This window comes from Pollachius pollachius, assembly GCF_949987615.1.
Source record: "Pollachius pollachius genome assembly, chromosome: 17".
NCBI lineage: Eukaryota > Metazoa > Chordata > Actinopteri > Gadiformes > Gadidae > Pollachius > Pollachius pollachius.
The window spans coordinates 9,067,893-9,084,150 of NC_136950.1; the positions used below are offsets into that span (position 1 = coordinate 9,067,893).

General features: G+C 45.4%; 1 protein-coding gene across 1 annotated transcript in view; it reads left to right on the forward strand.

Moving 5' to 3' along the window:
* The first annotated feature begins 796 nt into the window (after positions 1-796).
* Positions 797-16,258, forward strand: part of fam49bb (family with sequence similarity 49 member Bb) — a 30,187-nt gene continuing 14,725 nt past the window's right edge. Inside the window, 2 exon segments of the mRNA XM_079754762.1 lie at positions 797-876; positions 8,920-9,002. The gene's annotated coding sequence lies outside the window, so the exon portion shown is untranslated.

The window sequence follows — 16,258 nt, forward strand, 5'->3', positions numbered from 1 at the left end:
TTTCTTCGTAGAGTTGCAGTAGACTTCTATTTAGAGTCGAGAACCAATTTTTGTGCTTGGACTACCTTGCTGGTGATGTTCTGATAATTATGTTGGTTTTTATGCGAGAAAGTATCGCACCTCACAATTAACGCCAATTACAATCAGGTGCAGTGCTTCTCTTTTTTTTTCTCTCCATAAACGCCTACTATTGAAACTGAATCTAATCGATCATTACTTAAGACTATATAGCAACAATTTGTACAATGGAACTATTTAAAATGTAAAGCATGTACAAGTAGGCCTACTGCTAATCCGTTTTTTGTAGTTACTGTTTATTTATTATATATATTTTCTGTTCATGTGAACTGTTTCTGGGGTAATAATAAAATAGATTCATTTATAGGCCTAATTGAAGCCGATGCTTTTCGATCAATAGGTTCCTTTTAATGAAATATATCAGAGGAAATCTTCTAAGATGTGTTGTGGTAGGCCAACAACAGTCAGGTGAATATAGTGAAACCATGTACCGGGTATAAACAAATGAAAGGGAGCTGTGTTTTTAAAACGTTTTAAATTAAGTATCCGAACACAACAAAGTGGGAGGAGTCGGGGTCCCCGGTGTGGAGCGGACCGGTGACGCCGACCATCTAACCCGGAAATATTCCATCCCACGATCCGAACGTACGGTAGGCGGGACTTCGCTCCTTCACTAACCAATCAGGTTTTTAATGCACAGTGGGCGCTGGCTTCCTCCGCGAACAACCAATCAGGGGCTCGGTTAACAGCGGCGATTGGTACGTTCGGAACTTGGGATCGGGCGAACTACACCAAAGAAGCAAATCGCTTTTTCTTGAGCCATCGAGTCGAGTGCTCTCCTTGCCTGCTAGCATCAAGGTAAGAAATACACATCATTTTGATCTTCTCGATGTGATAAAAACCGCCACAACTAAACTTTAAATCAGTTGTCATTCATCCGCGTTCATTGTAGAGGAGTGTGTGTATGTGTGTGTGGTTTTTCTAGAGTCTCAATGCGCTACCACAAAACGTGTCCGTCGAAATCAAAGCGTGTAACTACAAGTTTGATCGTTGCTATCGTAGATTTAAGGACTTCATTATGTCTCACTAGTCGACCAGTGTGAAGAGTAATATCTACCTTTCATCGGTGATATATTAGAAATGACTCAAAGCGGGGGTCTCCTATATCTCTGAAAAGACGCATCTTTCTGCGCCTGTGACCCATTTTGCCTTGAACGAGTGATTCTGGATCGAAGCTCTTCCGAATAACGTCCATCTAACTGAACAAAGTTATTTTTTACTGTGCCATGTGCCGACTGACACTATGACCACTCGCTCGCCGGAAGCCATCATGTAGGAGAGGATTATATTACTAAGTGGACCATTACGGTTCAGAACAGCTCATCCCAGCGCCCCTGTCAGGGGTAGGAGAGGAGCTAGGTTAGTCCTGTGCTGGTCCCGTGTGACCTGACCGCCTCTGGAGGAGAGCCTCGAGGCATTTGAGGTCGGTGTCCTGGTTAATGTTGAATAATTCATATTTCTAATTTATTTACTACTGATGATGATAATTATTTAATATTTGAACTGCTATCTCCAAACATAATCTTAATTGCTGGACCCCTCTTCTGAGTTCCTTCTCAGGGTTTCTCCCCTCTGGGTTCGGAGAGTATTCTTTTAAGACCTTTAGACAGCTCAGGGTGTTGTTCTGTCAAGTGGTGGCATTTTGAGACTGACTGTGATGAAAGGCTATATACTAATACAACTGACACGACCTAATCTACATAAGCCTCTATTCTTTAGGGAACTCAATTGTATTGGAACAAACCCCTTCTCAAAAGCCTATCTTTTCTCCAAAAAGAGGAAGGCGTGCGTTGCTCAAAGTGTTTGCTACATATGCACTCTTTGCTACATATGGTTGACACCGAGGACATCCATCCGCTCAGACTCAGTTTATGTTGAACCCAGATGACCCAGATTGTCATTTTTTGGTAACCATCAACCGTACCCCTGCTTTGCTTGTATTAAAAAAGGGGAAGTTAACACTTATTTTTCTTGTAACGCTCAATGTTATCGCAACCGGCGATTACTATGGTGAAATCAGATTGCATGACGTTATGGAAATGAACCATTGGGTCTCTTGCTGTAGCAGTATTACAACTACACATTGTGCCTGGCTGTTATCTGACCCGGTATGGCTTTTAAAGAGAGATGTGTTACGGCACTCTGCAGATGAAATGGCATTCACCTCTGCAGTGTCACCCGAATGGCTGGCACAGCACTAATAACTGGCTGTCGGCCATGTTGTCTCTGAGGAACAAATGGTGGAAATTAAAGAATAGTGAACTTTGACCCCTCCGTCGGCCTTGGCATGTAGATGCGGGCCAAGGTCCGGGCCAAGGTCTGGTGTCTATATAAAAAATGCTGTCATGGCTTGGAAAACCATGATGTCACTTCCACTTTCAGGGTACTTATTTAAACTCTCTGAGGGTTCAGTGGTGGGGGATCTGAAACCAGGAAGTTTAGCATGTCTCTAGAATACCAGGGTTGGTGTGTGTGGTCTTCAAGCGGCTCTGCCTCTTGATATGTTTGTTAGGGTATGAGCATTGATACATGATAATAAACCTTTTATATTTTACATTTTCATAAGTTGTACCGCTTGTTGGGGACCTGTATCATTTAGCTGTAGATGCGTGTGTGTGGCTGGCTTCGGTTCCTACCCCTCAGTGTAGGTGATGGTAAGGTGGATTACTGCATTATCATTGTTCTATTTAGTCATGTGCACGTTTATTTTTCCTTGCAGTTAAAACATCTCAGTTATCCGAATGTATCCTATTTAGCGATTGTGTGTATTATGGGTAGGCCTTTTGAGTTGGCAATTCTATTAAAAAGATTTGGTTACTTAGAAATTGTTACTTTCTTATGGTTTCACTCTTATGTTTCACTCTCAGCAACACTGTAGGCATATTGTCTTGACTGAACAGTTTTATGGTTCTATGGGTGCTTAGAAGGATCGAAGTCTACCTGTTGATGATGAACTCATCACCTGATTGGGTAACATGCCCGTCGCTTTTTCAAATGTCTATTTTTACCGCACCTAGATTTTATTGTTGCCTAAGGGCAGTGGCATTCACTCAGACGTGTAGCTGACTTGTTTTTGAGCTAGACCTATAACTACTAGCAATTTGTTTTCTTAACTGACACAACTGTGGGTGAATGTATGAGAAAATTGGTTAATATATATGGTGGATGGGTTAATGATATAAAGGTGAATGTTAGTATACCTGTGAATATAAGGGTACTATAGGGTGATTGAATGAATATAGGATAAATTGTTAATGCATAGTATGGATGGGTTAATATATAGGGTGGAAGATTGGTTAATAAAGGTTATTGACTATATCTATAGATAAATATATGTTTATCTCTCTCTCTAGCTATATCTTAGGTAGGCCACAGCAGACATAGACCTGACGTGAACCTTGCCATATATCTGTTATCTATTCTGTTGCATAAAGATCTTCAAGGCCCGGCTTGATGCCATCTTGTAGTGTTGTTCCTTTGTGCAGAAGTACACTATGTGAAGGCTGCTAAACTCTTAACAGCACGTAGCCAATAGCGCCAGTTATGCATTTGAGGACCTTGATCGAAGAAATACTGTAAACCTATACCTTTTATAACCGCTGATCTTTTGAGGATGTTAAGAGCCTTAAATAATACAAAGCTCCTTTTCATACAGTACACAGTCTGCAGTCCTACTTGTAGAACATGCACTGTAATGAAACTATACAAGGAGTCTACCTCCTTTAAGATTATATTTGGTATGACCACAGGTGACCAAATTACGACCATCCACCAGCCATGGTGCTGGTAGATTCCAAATAAATAATGTTGCCCTATATTTAGAGGATGGTAACATTTGAACATTTACTAGTTATTTGGCTGGTGGACAAAAACAGTAACAATTATACCCTGTTTATCCATCTCAATACCTCTGTACTGGAGTCCCAAAGAGTCCGCAGTTGTGGGTTGCTTGGTCCCCACAACCAGTCTGGACTGGTGTTGACTGAGTTCCTCCTCCTTTTCGGACCAGTGCGTTTGGGAAATAACGAGGTCGGAGAGACCATCGAGGCATATCTGACGAGATCCGTCGTAAGATCGTGTAGTACAAACACGAGACGTTTATGGATGGAGGTCTTGTTTATTGTTCCCCTTGCCAAGAGAAGTCTTGCCATAGCTGATTCCTCGCTTTATTTTCCTACGGCGTGTTGCTGCGTGTTTACAGGCATCTCTCGAGGCACGCTTGAACACGGCCGACCCTGCAGCCCGGGTTAGATACCCGAGGTCACACTCGATTAACAATGCTGTTTGAACTGAATGCTAGGGCTGTGTATCAATGTCTGGCTGTAGTGCTTTAAAACCTAGCCAAGCCTACACTTTCCCTTCTGCGATCCAGCGCTAAAGGCTCAAACATGCGTCCGTAAAACTGCACTGCGTGATAATCTGCAGCTGCCCACGAACCGAGAAAGGATTTCTGCCTGGCAACCACAGTTTGATATACATATGATCCAATGTTTATTGCCCCTGACAGCAATATGACCTAAATGCAGCATTTCCCTAAACTATATCGCAACCCAAATGCTGCCACACTGGGAACATAGCACTTGGATAGAAGAGGAGCACATGTTTCAATCCATGTTGCAAACAGGGAACCGCAATCGGGACTGTAGGAACCCCATCCAGTTTCACAGTAGAGGCCTACTGTATTTGCATATCTGCCTGCAGATAGAGATCCAGTGGGAAGCCTATAGCTGGGATATATGGCTCATGGAAAAATAATTACCATAGTTATAAATAACCATGATGTCACAGATAAGAACTCACATTCTCACACTCAGTGAGGCCAGATCTATGGACGTCTGTTTAATAAACTGCAGGGATGGAGGTAACACAGATACCTGGCCAGGTACGCACCAGCTCAGGCCACGCCCACTCCAGGTGTTCTGCTCTCTTTGTCTTGTCCCTGGTTGGACTTGAGGTCCAATAACATTGACCAGGGAGCCATTTAGTAAGAGGCTTACAATTACTTTTTAGATAGACCTCATCAAGGAGCAGGTAGGGGTTAGGCAGTACAGAGACGGGTCATCATGGAGTAGGTAGGGGTTAGGCAGTACAGGGACAGGTCATTAAGGAGCAGGTAGGGGTTAGGCAGTACAGGGACACGTCATTAAGGAGCAGGTAGGGGTTAGGCAGTACAGGGACACGTCATTAAGGAGCAGGTAGGGGTTAGGCAGTACAGGGACAGGTCATTAAGGAGCAGGTAGGGGTTAGGCAGTACAGGGACAGGTCATTAAGGAGCAGGTAGGGGTTAGACAGTACAGAGACAGGTCATTAAGGGGCAGGAAGGGGTTGGAGTGCACCTTGCTTCATAAGATGCCTACAGGCAGACTGGGGACAATGTGGTTCAAACCCAGAGCTGTTCATTTGTGAGCAAACATCTCCTCCCCCTCCCCCTAACTCCCACAACCCAGGTGGCGTTTGTCTACTATTATTGGATGTGTTTCCAAGCGTCGTACCCTCCTCGTCCGGTGGTTGCTCCCTTGCCAATGAGCAGTCGAGGGAAGGCATGTGACTGCAGATGGAGACCCAGTGGGATGCGTGTGGGGTTTTCATGCACCATGCTAGGCTGGTAGCATGTTGCTAGCATGCTGCCTCCGTAACCATTCTGCACCCCGCTGCCCCACCCGGGCTCGAATATCAGTTTAAACACTTTTATTACCACAAGGAAATGTATCATTTAACATGTGTATCATCTGTCATTACATCTGTCATAATTTTATGATATGTGTCAGAGACATCTGTTTTAGATGAGCCGTTGGGCTGATCTTGTCAGATACTAGCAAGAGAGACGGTGGGGGCGAGAGAGGGTGAGAAAAGGAAGAGGGGGGCACAAAAATGTTATTTATCTGTGGAGGCGATGGGACACGGGGATAACATGGTTGGCCCGGGGTTGTGTTACCAGTGTTGAGTCTTTCAAATGGAAAACTCAAGATTAAGTAAGTATTAATTATTAAATGATCAAATGTTTACCAGTGAAATCATCACTCCGCTACTGTTGTTCAGCTGTCATTCTTTAACTGGCCCAACTGAAGAATCCAACTGTCCTGGTATAAAAATGTAGGCTGTGTGTTTCAAACGGCCCCTGGCATAGTAGCGTTGCATAAAAGCAGTACCATAGGAGAGCGAGGGCTATACCAGGGAGGATAAAAGCTTGGCCTAGAGGCACTGTGAGCAGAGGACTGAAGTAGCACAGCCTTTATAGGGGATACTCTCTGGTTCATCCCACCCCGGTCCACTAGTCCTCCTCGTTAACACAGGGGGGGGTCTAGCTTGGTACGAGCTTGTTCAAGCCGCTCTCCCTGTCTCTGTGGGGGTGAAATATGAGTTACCATGGTAGCGCTAAATCGTTAACGTCATCGACATTGACTTATTGGATCTATTGTTTTAATGCATGGTAAATATGTTTGTCTTTTACCCTTTTCAGATTAGGTTGGGCTTACTTTATGTATATACGTGTTTTTTGTGCACGTGTACACATGCACAGATATACTCGTGACGTTTTCCCCACTGAGTAGAGAAAGTCATCCTCCAGTTGTCACAGTAACCAATGGGGTAATGGATAGGTCTATCCATTCATTTCAAGAGACCCTAGAGTTACTGCTACATTCTGATATCTGAACACGTTGCGTCTACAATGCATCTAAAAATCTGTAATGATATTAATGCTTTAATGTCTCCTGCATGAGTCCTCTCTGTTTGTGAGGGATCGGTGGGGAGCAGAGACGTTCATTATTCAGCACACTCCAAGAGAGGGAAGATGCGAGGGGTGTGTGTGTGTGTGTGTGTGTGTGTGTGTGTGTGTGTGTGTGTGTGAGAAATTGATAATTAGTAGATTGCTAATGGCTAAAAATCATTAGGCAATCTATTTATAAAGGACTTTTTAGAGACCCTCTTTAAAATATTTATATCATCAGCAATGCATCATTAAGAATATATGTTATGAGTTTATTCCAGCAACTGCGTTTGCAAATCAGGTGAACTCAAATGGGGCCCCGACCAAGAGGCTGGGAACCTCTGAGGGGGGTCCCTGGGGCCCACCATTGGTACAGCCTCCCTCCATGTTTAGGGTGAACGCCTGCCCTCCAAAAGGCCACGTATTGATCCTATTGATGGCCTGCCCTGCTGTCGAAATGAGGACCAGGGAGGGCCTACAAAACTGACCTATAGGAGGAGAGCTCAGATTTACAGTTAACATTTATTTACTATATCTGATACTATATATATATTTTATTAAATGGTATGGTTGCATGATAATGTGTTGGTACCTCAAATTAATCCACTTGTTTCCCCAAATAAGCGTAAACTGTAAGCCTTGTTAGCTTACACGCTGATGTAACTCGATTGAAACACTTTAGTTCATGCTTGAATATGTCACTTTTTTAAAATTACATAGCACACAGTTGGATTGCTCAATGACTCACTCACTCAAGGGTCCCCTGCACTAACCTGGTTTAGGTTTGTGTGTGTGTGTGTGTGTGTGTGTGTGTGTGTGTGTGTGTGTGTGTGTGTGTGTGTGTGTGTGTGTGTGTGTGTGTGTGTGTGTGTGTGTGTGTGTTTCAGTAATTCATAGTAATCTCATTCTGGCCTCCCCTCACTCTCCACTGACTGTCCTCATTCGCCCTCTGTACCTCTCTCCCCTATAATTGCTAACGGCAGTGCTTATAACGGTAACTTACCCTTATGCCGTAGGAGCTGCTCTCATGCTTGTTAAGACATGACCCAAACCCATCGCTCACCAACAGCCTGCCCTAGTCTCTGCATCCAAGCCCACACCCAGATCTCTCACCAAAGGTCTACCGAAGGTTATGTTCTACACCCTGTGATCTCACAGGGAGATCACAGTCTTGATGATACCATTGGCAGGCGGGGTTCATAACACCATTTACACCACCTCCACTTTAACTGTCACTGCAAGGTGCGTCTGCATGCAGATGTGCTCCGGTCTGTGTGTTTTCCCTCTATTCCGGTCGCCAGTGTGTGGCCAGTAGTATCTGTGATGATCACAACCCCACCGCGGTTTTGTCTGCTTCTCTCCCCCGGTTGGTCGCTAACCAGCATGTGCTATTCTCTCTTTTTGTTTTATTGCGTCGCAACAAAGCGGAGAGTTGCCCGTGTGTCTTTGGGAATGGTTGGTTTCTTGTTGCTCTTCTTTCTCGAAGATGAAAGACTGGGTTTCTCAAAGCTCGTGTTGAAACCAGGATGCCCAGAAACCCAAAGCGCACGTTGAAACACAGGAAGTGTTGCACAATAGGAAGTGCCGTTCAAGTGCATGTTTGTTCCACATTCACCTCCAGCCCTGCAGTGTGACTCTGTCTGACTCAGATAGGAGAAGGTGAACGCTGTGATGTGCTTGTTTCGGTTGTCAGACTAGCCAGTGAATCACCAGAGGTGCTGATCAGCATAGCGTTAGCTGAAAGAGTAATGAAAGTGTACTGAGTCCTGCTCTACCTTGTGATACACATCACCAGTAAAAAGTGAAAAAGTACTGTAGCATGCACAGCCAACATTAACAGGATGTGATGGGCCTAAAGCACAAGACTTCACACCTTTGATCCTCTTGTGCACATTAGTGTTTTGATGGTTCCACTAGTGAACTGCGTCGTGGGTCAGCTATCTTGTTAGGTGTTTGTGTGGTTGTTGAGCTGTTGCATATTACTGCTATATTTTATATGAACTGCTGTTTGTTTGAAGGATAGCTGGCGGCTGTGCATGTGTTTAGGTGTTTTTGTGTATCGGTTGTACAGGTGTTTATGTGTGTGCGTGTGCGTGTGTGTGTGTGTGTGTGTGTGTGTGTGTGTGTTCCAGAGGCTGACCTCTGCTGGAGTTCTGTGACAAGAGGCCCCCTGCCAGGCCTGGCCACCCAACTCCACCACCACCACCCACTGCTGGTAAGACCTGCTACACCCTATTTACACCCCACCCTACACCTCCCTGCTACATAACCCCCTTTTTGTAGATGTGTGTGTGTGTGTGTGTGTGTGTGACATGAAGTGAACTTAATTTTTGCGGATTAATAAAGAAGATACTATCACTCTCTGTCCAAGTGTCTCAGGTGGTTTCAGTGTCTCAGCCTTACCGCTACCTGACTTAGGATGTCCCTGTATGAAGCCCGGCCAAGGCTCTAATTGTCTAATAGTCTGATGTAGGTGTAACACTATCACTGTGTGTGTCTGTCAGTGGATGGAGGGCTTGGCTTGTGTGGCTTAACTCCCCATAGTTGGGCCTGAGGTTTCCTCTATTGCCTCTCGTAGCGTCGCTCCACCACCACCACCACCTCTACCCGGCCACCGCTCTGTTTCCACGAGCGCATCCCCGTTTGTATTCTCCTCCTCGTCTCCTTGGATATGGTTACCATGGCAGCACCACAGCCATGCGTCCCATTGGTTCATCCGCGCGTGTGAACACTGACGCATAATCCTATCGCTTGCTTCACTTATCCAGATCATGGGGTCTGTGCACGCGCCACGCATCGCTCACACACTAATGCCGTGTTGGCGTGGCGCCCTAGAAACACTGAAAGCCATCAGATTAGGCCAGACCGCTAACTATTTTAGTGCAGCTTCCAGTGCCTGACCCCCCCCGGGTGAAACCTGCGCCCCCGAGAACAGCTGGGGTAGATGCGATGCCTGGAGTGCCACGGGTTAATCAGGCTGTTTTTAATCTGGCAAATACAGGGCGAGGATTTGAAGAACCACGGTGAAGCACAATCATGATGGGTTGTAAAAGCCACATTTCACCCGCTAGACTTTGTGGGCAAACCGAATACCCATACCGCCATCTGCTGGTGGAAACTGGTGGTAGTATTTTTTTCTCTCTGTGCCATTTTCATCAGTGACGACCGTTTATCCTTACTGTTTAGCTTTCTAAATTTAAACTATAACATTTTACCAACCAGCCGGTCCAACTGCCCATTAACCTAAAAATCAGTAGAAATCAACCAGAGAAGCGGACAGGAGGCCATGTGTTTGAGACTGAGAATAGTAAATAATTCAGGCAGAAATGTATATGGCACGCCTTTGCCCCTAGCATCTGGGAGCTGACACACAGGCTCCGTGCTCATCCATAGGTAGTGAGCCATGATCCGTCTGGTTGGGGGGGGGGGGGGGGGGGGGGGGGGGGGGTTGTTATGTCTGCTAAAAGCTCCCTGGCGTCTCCATGGTGATGTAATATTGATGACCTCAGAGCTCCACCGTGCTATGGACACACACACACACACACACACACACACACACACACACACACACACACACACACACACACACACACACACACACACACACACACACACACACACACACAGCAGTCTACAGTAACACTACCCATCCCTTCCAGTTTCATTCTATTTTTTGGTGCCTTGTTTTAAATCCAGTTGCTAGAATTGTTTGTCTCTAGAATTTTTGGTCTAGGAAGTACTTCTTCCAGAATGTGTGGTCTCTAGAATGTTCTGTCTAGAATGTTGGGACTCTTAAATGTTCAGACACAGAATGTTTTGTCTATTAAACATTCTGTGTAGAATGTTCATGATGCAATGGTCGACTTCTATAATGCTTTCGATAAAAGGCTCCATATTGAACGTTCTTTCTATAATTATCCACGTAGAATGTACTGTCTCTAGAATGTTCTGTGTAGAATGTTTGTTTGGGCAGAAATGTTCTTTGTAGAATGTTCTTTGTAGAATGTTCCATCTCTAGAAGGTTCTGTGTAGACTGTTCAGTCTCTAGAAAGTCCCTCTTCACAGCCACAGTTATGTCATTGTTGGCAGAATAAGTATTTTATTTAAGTTGACCTGGAGTCCAGGTCATCTTAATTCAACATTTATCCTAATGAATCCTTCTTAAAGACATAGCAACTGTGTTTGTGGCTTCAATCCATTAAAATCTCTGGCTGTTCTATACGATGGTATTAGATTCATGTCTGGTGTCGGATGTCGGTTCTATGGCGACATGCTGAGAACATCATATCAAAACTACGCCCTGGTCCTCACCCTGTCAGAGATCAACAAATTGAAACATGACTTCGTAATTAATAATTGAATCTTTTTTTTTTTTATACGGCTATCCTGTCTTTAATGGACAAACATTGATTATGTTGTAATGGATGTAATCTAGTCTTAACCCTAGATTGAATCGGTCGATACAGATGCTTTGGCTCTATGTACGGGCCGTGGCAGACAGGACGTGACACTGTCTCTAATGAGAAATAAATGGCGAGGTCATTTCATGCTTGGTGGTGTGATATTTGGTGGGTCCAAGGCTGAGAGCAGAGCCAATTATATTTACAGATCTGTGTTTCCTCTTCCCTGATTGGTTGTCTCTGTTTAGTGTTCTCAACCAATAAGGTAATGTTTGACTCCCAGGTCTACAGTCAACCTGACCTATAGCAAAAAGACCCCTATCCCATAACCCCTCTAGGATACATGTATGACATGTACCCTAGATGACATGTTTCTGAATCCTAAGCGTCTGCTGAGTAGTAAACTAGTAAACGTTGTAATATGGACGTACAGTATGTACCTCGTCATACCACACATGTGAAGGAGCTACATCCCTACGCTGTTTATTTAACTGTTGTGGAACTCGACACGTCTTTACAGTAATGCCTTGCAGGGGGGGAGAAGTCAAGACGATTACTACATCCCTGCTCTTCAATGACGCCAGAATCCAAGATCGATCCCAGTTATACATCATTGAACCACTCAGGGGGTACGATACGATTGTTGTCGACCTCTTGAAACCCAATCTAGTTGTCTGTGGTCATCGTGTCGATATGAACATGCACTATGATATCCCTGCTGTATTTGCCAGCTCTATAGTTCACTTGTAATGGGATCCATACCACGGTGACCCCTTAGAATTAAGGCGTGCCAGTGTGTCTCCCCCGCTCCCTCCCCCTGCATTACCGCGTTCGACCGCCAGAGGGCGCTGCTAGCCTTCCGAATAAACGCCGGGATGCGCCGTTACTACGAAAACACGCATTGCTCCACATCTCCGCGGTGGGCACGGACCCCACCCCAAACCAGCAGCAGAGTTCAGGCTGTGAAACGGCCCGGAAAAAAACGACTATGCCCCACTGCATCGGTTGTGTACTCCTTAAAATACACTGAAATAACCGCAGGGGAAACCTTGTGTTTCACTGCACTTTGGGGTCTGCGGACCAAGTGAACCTGCACAGGGTTGATGGGGAGGTTGAAGTGGGTCCTTATTCTGTTACAAGGTCATTTGTGTCAAATACCTTCTGGATTAAAACTGGTGCAGTTTAACATGAAGGAGTGTTCTTCACTCTTTAGGTGTTACTTTATAAATCCCAGATGGAAAATTAGTGAATGTGTCGTCTCGTCTGACTGTTTGATCTGTTAGAAAGTGGACTGGGTTGGGTCTTGTTGGCGTGGATCAGATGTGTGATTGTCTCTGCTGGAGGTGTGTTGTGTAGGTTGTTCTGTTTGTAAAGCACCTGAAAACACACAACTGTGGGTGTGTGTGCGCTGTACTTCTTTTACGGTCAGTACTTAAATAACAAGCGTTATGTGTTTTAACAATCATCAATCAATCATCATCTTTATGTCGATCTGGAAAGATCGCCTTCTTCATTACGATGAGAACGGAGAACCTGACCCCAACACCAGTTTGGTTTGCATCAGAAGACAGAGAAGATCAGAGAGTATCCCTCTCTATACTCCAACACGTGCTACTGCATGCGTCGCTTCTGATTGGCTGAGAGGGTTACCTGGTCACCTGCTGATGGAGTGTTGACGCCACACACCTGTCCTCCGCTGATTGAGACTGAACTAAAGAGATACGTTATTTGGTGTGTGTGTGTGTGTGTGTGTGTGTGTGTGTGTGTGTGTGTGTGTGTGTGTGTGTGTGTGTGAGAATATGCAGACCATGGCAAGGATGCTGGATCATTTCAGAAGTGTAGGGGCCAAACGTGAAGTGTCCTTCCATTTAGGTCTGCCTCTCTTTAAAGCACTGAGATAGCCCAAATAAGCATTATTACATTGTCTGTGAGTGTGAATGTTATTTGAAGTTGTTTTACTGTATTGAATTCAAAGGAACCACTGAGATTTCAAGGGAGATCTCTCCATCTTGTCACTCTCAAAGCAAGGCTAAATCGACGTGTAACACGTTGTCCCCTGCGCTTCGCATGAATTCGTACGTATCCCGCCATGACCCTGACCACGTCGGAATTAGATTAGATTCAATACATCCGAGGAAATTATGCAAGCCGAGAAGCACATTTGCAAACGTTAAAGATTTGCGTTGAAAAGTAAGCGGGACGGTGAGCGCTGGTAAATGGCGGTGTGCTGAATCGATCCCACCCTCCCTTCATCTTCATGCCCCATAGGGACAGCAGCAGAGATATGTTGATTTGTAATTTACAGCCGTGGGAGCAGGGAGGGAAAGGTCGGGGGCCCACCTTTCCCTCCTGCTCCCACGCCTGCAAAAGTGGTCCGCAAATCAGCGCAAAGGAAAGTAAAACGACCAGAAGATTAAAAGCTAAAACATAACGGTATAATCCACAGAGGAAGCAGCTTAGACCAAATGCTAATTAAGAGCTAAACATTTTGTCTTATGAAATGCTAATTAACAGCTAAATGAGGAAGGAAAGGGTTTTTAACTGGCGCTTCAAGAGCTTTACCGAGCTTGCTTCTCTGATTTCTGGGGGGTAACCTATTTCACAGTTATGGTGCATATTTAATAAATGCAGCATCAGCACCAGCCTTGTTTTGGGTTTTAATGGTAACCTCCGATAGGCCAACAGCAGAGGATCCGAGTGCTCTGTAGGGCGTAGAAGTTGTCAGTCAGTCGGGTAGGCTGATCCCTGCCTGTTTCGGGCTTTAAACGTGGATATAAGACATTGTTTTCTAAACTTTACAGGGGGCCAGTGCAGAACAGTTAAGACTGGACTGATATTCTCTCTCCTCCTGGTTTCTGTCAGAAGCTCTCTCTCTCTCTATTGACTTCTTCAGGAGGCCAGTAAAGAGTGCATTGCGGCAGTCAAGTCACTGTTTCAGATGAAAGAAGGCTTTCTTGACCTGCTAATGTGGGACTTAATACTGAGATCAAATAATACAGAGTCATGTAACCACTGACCAAATCAAAGGAGTTATATTCACAAGGCTGATTAAAAGCATATTTGAGCTTTTAAAATGTAGCTTTAAAAAGTAATTCTTCGTCCATTTATTGACAACCGATAGTGGGGGAATCAAATAGCGTAAGTATAATTTGGTGCAACAGCGATGTAAAATTTGCAATCATCGCATAGCTATGAAAGTTCAGTGTGTGGTCCCATAATAACACCGTGCGGTAGCATATACAATAATCTTGTGGTGTTGTTGTCATGTGTCGGGGAGAGGAGGGGTGGGTTTAATAATGATGGTGACTCCAGTGTTTCCCCGACATGCATCCAGCAGTGGTGCAGCCGTTTTTGATATTTCCATATGCTATTTGTTTGCTTTTAAGGAACTCAACGAGTGTCCCCTTAAATAAAAAGTAGCCTGCATATTTCATTGTGTAGAACAGAAACCGTAAACAGTATCAGGAGACCCAGGGGATGGGATGGCTACAAGAAACTGGATTTGCATTGATGTCCAAAACATTTGGCTCAAGCACACAGTGCTCTCGCGGGATATGTCTTCTGTTTTGTTATACCGTGTTGTATGAGGCCTTATCTGTTGGCCTGCCCCGGGGCCCGGATGGAATCAGTGACCCCACCAGAGCCTCTCTGCACCCGTGCACATCAGCCCCGTGCACATCAGCCCCGTGCACATCAGCACTGTGCACATCAGCACCGTAGTGCAATTCACACACACACCTCAGCGGTGTTGCTGGAAGAAATTTGAATACTGGTGGCTCTGCACTGGGGGAGCGGGGCGGGGCTAACTGCAGAATCCAACTCGCCCCACAAACACAAACAAACTAAACAGCTCTAGGATTCCCCCACCCAACCGCTCCTCTTATCTGGGTGCAGTTATTAATGGTAGAGTGGGGTGCATGTGTTAAAGGTAGAGTGGGGTGCACGTTGTTATTGGTTTAGTAAGGTGCAGTTGTTATTAGTGTAGTAAGGTGCAGTTGTTATTGGTGTAGTAAGGTGCAGTTGTTATTGGTGTAGTAAGGTGCAGTTGTTATTGGTGTAGTAAGGTGCAGTTGTTATTGGTGTAGTAAGGTGCAGTTGTTATTGGTGTAGTAAGGTGCAGTTGTTATTGGTGTAGTAAGGTGCAGTTGTTATTGGTGTAGTAAGGTGCAGTTGTTATTGGTGTAGTAAGGTGCAGTTGTTATTGGTGTAGTAAGGTGCAGTTGTTATTGGTGTAGTAAGGTGCAGTTGTTATTGGTGTAGTAAGGTGCAGTTGTTATTGGTGTAGTAAGGTGCAGTTGTTATTGGTGTAGTAAGGTGCAGTTGTTATTGGTGTAGTAAGGTGCAGTTGTTATTGGTAGAGTATAGTGCAGTTTTTAATGGTAGAATTGGGTGCAGAAGGGCGGGGTTAGGGTACAGAGGGGCGGGGTCAGGGGTGTGTAGGGCTGCTCTGTTTTCGGGTCGTCTGATTGGTCGGCAGTTGGCGGCAGGGTCTGTGTGGGTTTGGGTTGAGCTAATGTGATATGGCGTGTCACCGAGGGAATGTAGGTCAAGTTTAGAGCGGCGCTCCCGTCCCTGCTGCAGTCTGACCCCACCCCTCCCAGACACATGGCACACAAATCCAGCAGCCCCCAAACCCAACCCTCTACACCCTCTAAATACCCTCGAACTCTGCCGATAGAAAGTATACAGATAATAAACCACATAATAAACTATCATACACATACAGAATACGTTGGGGGTTGGAGACGCATCACCATGCACCCGCAGACGCAGGGGGCTCAGACACAGACATGCTCTACTACTGTACACGCCCCGGGCAGAGCGTCTCTCCAGGACACCGCCCACGTGACTGAGCTCCTCATGTGGATGAAGGGGGGGGAGGGGGGGAGAGCGAGATGGGGGGGGGGATGCATGCAAGAGGGAGGGCGGTGGAGGAGGGAGATGGAGAGAGACTGAGGGAGGAGACAAGGATGGAGAGGGAGGGAGGGATGGAGAGGGAGGGAGGGAGGGAGGGATAGGGAGAGTGGGAGGGAGGGATGGAGAGGGAGGGAGGGATGGAGAGAGAGGGGGA